This window comes from Staurois parvus, unplaced genomic scaffold (genome assembly GCF_062004578.1).
Source record: "Staurois parvus isolate SC_StPar_1 unplaced genomic scaffold, SC_StPar_1.0 ptg001570l, whole genome shotgun sequence".
In the NCBI taxonomy this organism is placed as follows: Eukaryota; Metazoa; Chordata; class Amphibia; order Anura; family Ranidae; genus Staurois; species Staurois parvus.
The window spans coordinates 968,555-977,500 of NW_028319366.1; the positions used below are offsets into that span (position 1 = coordinate 968,555).

Below are 8,946 nucleotides of genomic sequence, written 5' to 3' on the forward strand. Positions count from 1 at the left end.
CTCCCACTGGAGAGAGCCCTACAGGGGATTGGTTTTAGTAATTGCCCCCCACCACTCCCATCATCCTCCCTTTGCACCATACGTTGCCCCCTGCTGTCCAGGCCCCCTGTGTGCCCCCACAATGCTACCAGCTTCCTTTCCACTGGAAGCTGCAAGCACACAATAGGATCCTTAAGGATAGAGAGTGGGGGAAGGGCTCAGTAAATATGTCACCTTTACCAGCCCCTTTGTTTCCTGAATGAGCACAATGAGTGATTAGTACTGATCACTTACTGTGTTCATTCATAACTGAAGCCTAGTAAACTGTTTTTTTTCTAGGGGGGGGGGTGGCTTGTCAGGTTGGCTGTATAGGGCCCCGTGGTTTCTATCAACAGCCTTGGCTGCGGCTGATGTATTTATTTATTTAATATACTGTTGCAGGGTGACAACGCAGGAGCAAAATTGAGAGACAGGGAGAGAGTGTTGTCACCATATAACAGGAAGTGCCAGAACAAGAACTTTCATATCAGGATCACCAGGGATTATTCTAACAAAAGCTGCAGATTTAGGAATATTTAAAAGTATATTAATATGAGATTATAGTGATGTTTGGTGGTGACCACGCCTGTTTAATGTATGTTGAAATGGCCACTTGTAGTCTCCATCGGAAACCTGGTAGGTTTCCATGAGTATACCCGGAAGTCCCAGGCAGAGATGGTGATCCCGCCATGAAAGTTCTTGTTCAGGTACTTTCTGTTGCAGGGTGACAATGAAGGAGCAAAATTGGGAGACAGGGAGAGAGTGTTGTCACCAGGAAGTGCCAGAACAAGAACCTTCATATCAGGATCACCAGGGATTATTCTAACAAAAGCTGCAGATTTAGGAATGTTTAAAATAACTTCTAAAATTATATTAACATGAGAGCAAAGTGATTATCGGTGGTGACAATGCCTGTGTATCACATGTTGAAATGGCCACTTGTAGTCTCCATCGGAGGCCTGGTGGGTTTTCATCTGTATAACAGGAAGTCCCAGGCAACAATGGTGATCCTGCCATGAAGGTTCTTATTCAGGCACATCCTGTTACAGGGTGACAACACAGGAGCACAATTGGAAGACAAGGACAGAGTGTTGTCACCCTGTAATGGGAAGTGCCTGAACAAGAACCTTCATGGCAGGATCACCATCTCTGCCTGGTGCTTCCTGGTATACCGATTCAAAGAATCGGTATACCAATTCGAGGAATTTTTCCAGGTAAGTTGAGCTTTAGGGAGACAATACATCATAAGAGAAGGGAGAAAGGATTATTTTATCAGAAAGATGATAAATGGGTATTATAGTGACAGTGCCAACAATAGGTTCCTGGGCTGGTCAGGTCTGGGAACTCGGATCAGACAAAAGCGGTGAAAGGTGAATCAAGCATGAGCTTTAGGTGGGGCCACACCTCTCCATTGTGATCCTGTGGTCACTCCTCCTGCAGCGGGGGAAGAATGATTGAAGGGTTACGTTTCATGTACAATTCACCTTTTATGACAGTATTGTTCATTATTTGTAAATATTGAATTAAATATTCTCCTCTCTGATAGAGAGCGCTCAGCAAGATGTTTGTTAAATAGAAAAATAAGTCTTATGGTGGCCACACGTGGCCCCTGAGTCGCAGTTTGGAGACCCCTGGGTTAGAGCGGAAAATTATCGGTCAACTGTTCACACAACTGTAGTTTGATCAGTCGGGTTACGAGATTACGTGGCAGAAACAGAGATGTGATTGATCATTTATGATAACTATTGATCAAAATCCACTTCCCCCTGCGCAGCATATCGGTGGACTATACATCCGTTATTCCAGTCGGAAGAGAATGATCAGTAAAGAAATTGGCCATTTATGGAAGCATGTATGGCTACCAGTTGTCATTGGAGATGTAGGCTTGTATTCTGCTGTCTGAAGTGCTCCCGCTGAGTGGAACTACAAATCCCAGCAGGCTGTCCCATCAAGTTCACCTTTTTTATACATTTATATAGCTCTGACATATACCGCAGTGCTGTACAGAGAACACTGAGCCGGTCACATCGGTCTCTGCACCAGAGGAGCTTACACTCTAATGTCCCCCCACAGTCACTCACTATTATTATTATACATTTATATAGCTCTGACATATACCGCAGTGCTGTACAGAGAACACTGAGCCAGTCACATCATTCTCTGCACCAGAGGAGCTTACACTCTAATGTCCCCCCACAGTCACGGGGCGGACTGACCATTTGGAAACTCAGGCACTGCCTGAGGGCCCGGGGTCAGTAGCGGGCCCCATGAGATGCCCCTGGTACCTTTTTTCATAGGCTTTTTTGAGTTTGGGCAAGGACACAGGGGCCCCATGATCCCCTATTGCCCGGGGGCCCCATGAGTTGTCAGTCTGCCCCTGCACCCTATTATTAATATTATACATTTATATAGCTCTGACATATACCGCAGTGCTGTACTGAGAACACTGAGCCAGTCACATTAGTCTCTGCACCAGAGGAGCTTACACTCTAATGCCCCCCCACAGTCACACACTATTATTATACATTTATATAGCTCTGACGTATACCGCAGTGTTGTACAGAGAACACTGAGCCGGTTACATCAGTCTCTGCACCAGAGGAGCTTACACTCTAATGTCCCAGCACAGACACATTTAAGCGTTTTTCCGCAGTGTTTTGCGTTTTGCAGAAACGCACAGCAGTCCATTTAACATGACTTCCTATGGGACACATTCACATCTCCGCGTTCTCACTCGATGCATTTTTTGGAAAGGGTCAGGGACTTTTTTAAATGCACAAAGTTGCGTTTTTGGTTCTATAGACCTCCATGGAGATGCTGCACAAAAACATGTAGTGTGTTTTTTCTGTGTTGTGCATTTTAATCTGCCTAGCAACAAGAAACCCCCCCCCCCCCGCAAAACGCATCAAAACCGCATGTGAAAAAACGCGCTGCAGAAATGGATCAAAAGCAAACTACATAGGTGTGAACCTAGCATCAGTAAACGACAAATACTTACCAGTATACTTATGGAATGTGTGGAAAAACCTGGGGGAAACCTATACAGACTCCATGCAGATTAAATACCTTTGCAAGTTTTAATGTTCATGCGTCTGGTTTATTATGTGTTCCGGATTTCCAAACTTAGTGTGACTATAGGTGATATGACACAAAAGGACAGGAGGCTGAATATATTTTTTTTAAAAGTTTCTTTAAAAGAACACACATATGATGTTGATTTACTAAAGGCAAATAGACTGCGCACTTTGCAAGTACAGTTGCAAGGGAATTTGCACCAGAGCTTAGTAAATGAGATGAAGCTTCACTATGCAAAGAACACCCAATCACATGCAAGGATAAATGGTTAGTACTTCTGCCTGGCAGTACTCGGGTTGTTGGTTCGCAATCCCAGCCACGGCACCACCCGCCTGGAGTTTGCATGTTCTCCCTGTGCCTGCGTGGGTTTCCTCCAGGTACTCCGGTTTCCTCCCACACTCCAAAGACTTGTTGGTAGGTTAATTGGACAGTACTAGGGTCATTGGTTCGCAATCCCAACCACGGCACCACCTGCCTGGAGTTTGCATGTTCTCCCTGTGCCTGCGTGGGTTTCCTCCGGGTACTCCGGTTTCCTCCCACACTCCAAAGACATGCTGGTAGGTTAATTGGCTGCTGTCTAAATTGTCCCTAGTATGTGTATGTATGAATGTGAGTTAGGGACCTTAGATTGTACACCCCTTGAGGGTTAGGGACTGATGTGAATGTACAATATATATGTAAAGTGCTGCGTAAAATGATGGCGCTATATAAGTACCTGAAATAAAAAAAACAGAATGTTTGCCTGCATGTGATTGGATGATGGAAGTCAGCAGAACTTCCTCTCATTTACTAAGCACTTTAACAAATTCCTTTCAGAGTGCACAGTCTATTTGTCTTTAGTAAATCAACCCCACGGGTTCTTTTGTGACATGGATGTGGGTCAGGTTGGTTGACTTGCAATTATTCATAAATGATGTAATGGCCACTAGGGGCGCCCTACTACAGGAAGAAATGGGAGTGACACGATTATGTCCCAATAAACTCCCTTTCCTGTTAATAAATACAAAAACGCGGCATAATGAGATGTTTGCCCTTTGATCTGTCACCCCGCGCTTCGCTGAACATTCATAGATCAGTCAGACATTCTACTCCATGTGATCATTCAATTGTTTAGCAATATTGCTCCCTCTGGTGCAGACAGACAGCGCAGGTTTGTATTGAAACATCATTGATACATTGTATCGCAGAAGTGTTACTTTAGCAGAACTAATGTCCCCACTGGAAGATTTCCCCTCTGTTCCTGCTCCGGTGACAACCCAAAATTTGGGATTTTTTTTCACTGCCACTCTTGGTGATAACAGTAAACAGGACAAAAAAAAAAGAGGGTGAATCTCCCTAACGGGGGCACAGTGTGAAGGCAGCCTACAGTAGCAACCAATAAAAACATGATTCATAAAAACATTGATAAATAGATATTATTTATAAAAACATTAATAAATAGATATTATTTATAAAAACATTAATAAATAGATATTATTTATAAAACAATAATACATAGATATTACTTATAAAACATTAATAGATATTATTTATAAAACATTGATAAATAGATATTACTTATAAAAAAATGTAATAAATAGATATTATTTATAACAGCATTGATAAATAAATATTATTTATAAACCATTAATAAATAGATATTATTTATAAAACACTGATAAATAAATATTGTTTTTAAAACATTAATAGATATTATTTATAAAAAACATTGATAAATAGATATTACTTATAAAAATATTAATAAATAGATATTATTGATAACAGCATTGATAAATAGATACTACTTAAAAAACATTAATAAATAGATATTATTTATAACAGCATTGTTAAATAAATATTATTTATAAAACATTAATAAATAAATATTACTTATAAAACATTAATAAATAGATATTATTTATAACAGCATTGTTAAATAAATATTATTTATAAAACATTAATAAATAAATATTACTTATAAAACATTAATACATAGATATTATTTATAAAACATTGATAAATACCTATTATTTTTAAAACATTAATAGATATTATTTATAAAAAAAACATTGATAAATAGATATTACTTATAGAAAAAAATTAATAAATAGATATTATTTATAATAGCATTGATAAATACATATTATTTATAAAATATTAAGAAATAGATATTATTTAGAAAACTTTAATAAATAAATATTATTTAGAAAACATTAATAGATAAATATTATTTATAAAACCATTGATAAATCAATATTATTTTTAAAACATGAATAAATAGATATTATTTTTAAAAACATTGATAAATAGATATTACTTATGAAAACATTAATAAACAGATATTATTTATAAAACCATTAATAAATACATATTATTTATAAAACATTAATAAATAGATATTATTTATAAAACTTTAATAAATAAATATTATTTAGAAAACATTAATAGATAAATATTATTTAGAAAACCATTGATAAATCAAAATTTTTTTTTAAAACATGAATAAATAGATATTATTTTTAAAACCATTGATAAATACATATTATTTATAAAACATTAATAAATAGATATTATTTATAAAACATTAATGTATATTATTTATTAAAAAAAATGATAAATAGATATTATTTACAAAAACATTGATAAATAGATACTACTTGAAAAAACAAAATTAATAAATGGATATTATTTATAAAATATTGATAAATAAATAATATTTATACACCTTTGATAAATAGGTATTATTTATAAAGACATTGATAGGTATTATTGATAAAGACATTGATAGGTATTATTTATAAAGACATTGATAGGTATTATTTATAAAATATTGATAGGTATTATTTATAAAATATTGATAGGTATTATTTATAAAATATTGATAGGTATTATTGATAAAGACATTGATAGGTATTATTTATAAAGACATTGATAGGTATTATTTATAAAACATTGATAGGTATTATTTATAAAATATTGATAGGTATTATTTATAAAATATTGATAGGTATTATTTATAAACCATGAACACTTAGGATTGGATTCTGTTTCAGAAGACAAAGGTATAAATGACAAAGTGCCCTTTAAGTGGAATAAGAGCGTTTCCTCCCCCTGCGCTCTGATTGGTCCATTAACGTGTGCACTGGGGTATGCAGAACTTGTCTGATAATTAACTGATCCGTCCCTCAACCAATGTACTAAATTAATCTCTTCCAAGGACGCACAATTCTCTCCTCCATCTCCCAGGTGACATCATCTCTAATGTGCCAGAAACCCGACAACACATATCATAAGTGCGGTTGGATTCTTATTTTCATTGAAAGTGAACCTGTCATCAGATATGCGGTGCAGCACGCTGAGTAATATATCAGTAGAACCCTTCCAGGTACCTCTCACAAAGATCACAGTACTGTCCCCGACAAGAAGGACGGCGCCGTCTTTGTTCAGGCATCATCCAGGGTCACTATCTACTTCTTGGACTGACAGCTCAGAGATGACACAATCATGTAAATCAACAGGCCTGTGTGGTTCTTGGGTGGGCTAACAAATGTCTGACACAGATCAGCCCCCTGCTGCAGCCTCTCCCCTTGTGTTTTGCTACAAAGTTACAATGTATAGACTGATCACTGGGGGAGGGGAGACTGAGGAAATGCACGGGGGGACCCCTGCACAGTAAGTAACAATGTACAGCACACGGCTGGATATTGATTCAGCATTTTCAGCTGCCATACAGAAGTGTGCAGCGTACAATGTATCCTGTGAGTTAGCAGAAAAGGAAATGTTGTCATGTCAGGAGGATGAGGAAATTGTGATATGTGACCCCGAGTACTCCACAGGATGGTCCCCTGTGCAACTGCCACTGTCATCACCGAGGGCTGCTGTCAGTGCGGAGACTGATGTGACCGGCTCAGTGTTCCCTGTACAACACTGCGGTATATGTCAGTGCTATATAAATGTATAATAATAGTGTGTGACTGTGGGGGGGGACATTAGAGTGTAAGCTCCTCTGGTGCAGACTGATGTGACTGGCTCAGTGTTCTCTGTACAGCGCTGCGGTATATGTCAGAGCTATATAAATGTATAATAATAGTGTGTGACTGTGGGGGGGGACATTAGAGTGTAAGCTCCTCTGTTGCAGAGATTGATGTGACTGGATCTATGTTCTCTGTACAGTGCTGTGGTATATGTCAGAGCTATATAATGGGGCCCCCGGGCAATAGGGGATCACGGGGCCCCTGTGTCCTCACCCACTCTCAAACCACACCCAAAAAAGCCTATGAAAGGTACCAGGGGTATCTCATGGGGCCCCCTACTGACCCTGGTCCCTCGGGCACTGCTCGAGTTGCCAAATGGTCAGTCCGCCCCTGTGTGTAACTATGGAGGGATTAGGAGCAGACTGACAATTCATGAGGCCCCCGGGCAATAGGGGATCATGGGGCCCCTGTGTCCTTGCTCAAACTCAAAAAAGCCTATAAAAAAGGTACCAGGGGCATCTCATGGGGCCCCCTAATGACCCCGGGCCCTCGGGCAGTGCCCGAGTTTCCAAATGGTCAGTCCACCCCTGGGAGGGATATTAGAGTGTAAGCTCCTCTGGTGCAGAGACTGATGTGACGGGCTCAGTGTTCTTTGTACAGCGCCATGGTATATGTCGGAGCTGTATAAATGTATAATAGTGTGTGACTGTGGGGGGACATTAGAGAGTAAGCTCCTGTGGTGCAGAGACTGATGTGATTGGCTCATGGGTCTCTGTACAGCACTACGGTATATGTCAGGGCTATATATATTATATTAGCAGTGTGTGACTGTGGGGGGACATTAGAGTGTAAGCTCCTCTGGTGCAGAGACTGATGTGACTCGCTCAGTGTCCTCTGTACAGCACTGCGGTATATGTCAGAGATATATAAATGTATAATAATAGTGTGTGACTGTGGGGGGACATTAGAGTGTAAGCTCCTCTGGTGCAGAGACTGATGTGATTGGCTCCGTGTTCTCTGTAGTCATCCGTGATTTCCGCACTGCAAAGTCAGGAAGGTGACTTCACTGCATCCTGATTCAGCTTCTTGTCTCTGCTTACTGGACAGTGAATCAGTAATGTGATGAACCCGATTCAAAGTCTGGTGAGCAAGCTGAAGGCGTGACACCGCAAACTGCAAAGCTCAACTTTGGTGTCACAGTTGGCAAATCGTAAAACTGGCCAAGCAGAATTATACATAAAACAGGCGGAAGATCTCACATCCGTTCCACTTTTGCTAATTTTATTTGCAGCCAACCCCAGAAAAGGGTCATATATGATGTGGCGTGAAATGTCATTTAGCGTGTCTGAGTGCGGAGAACACCCGAACACAATCCTCATCAACACGCTTCTAGTACCAGGCTGTAATTACAGTGATTTCTCTGGGTCTCCTGATCCATAGGGTGTCATTATCCCTCCCAGGGGAGCAGCGTGGCAGGTGAACTGCGGGAGGAAAGTGATTTTGTGGCGTGTTTGTGCACCAATGTCACCTGTATGGCCCTGCCGGTGACACCCGCTCAGACACCCCTCCCCTCCCCCACTCCTATATCCCATCTTTTCACTCTATTGACAGCGGCTCAGGTTGGACAGAGGAAGGGCCGAATGCCCATTGTCTTCATCTTCACATCCCCACAATGGGAGTCGAGTTTCACTTTGTGTGTTTGTTTTATTTTCTGCTTATTGTCAGGAATGAGATCTCCATTTAAAAGCAAACATTTCGGATGAGTTTATATTATCCATGTCTGAGGTTTGCTTGCTCATTCAGGAAGGGGGGTGGGTGGGGGAGGGGTAGTTTTATTTTTCAGTGCTGACTCACCAGAGTTTATGAAAACCAGTTGTAGGCAAAAAATTCAACCTGACCT

The 8,946-nt window shown here is 39.9% G+C and overlaps 1 protein-coding gene across 1 annotated transcript in view; it reads left to right on the forward strand.

Annotated features, from left to right (window-relative positions):
• Positions 1-8,946, forward strand: part of COTL1 (coactosin like F-actin binding protein 1) — a 58,599-nt gene that overhangs the window by 3,251 nt on the left and 46,402 nt on the right. The window lies entirely within an intron of this gene.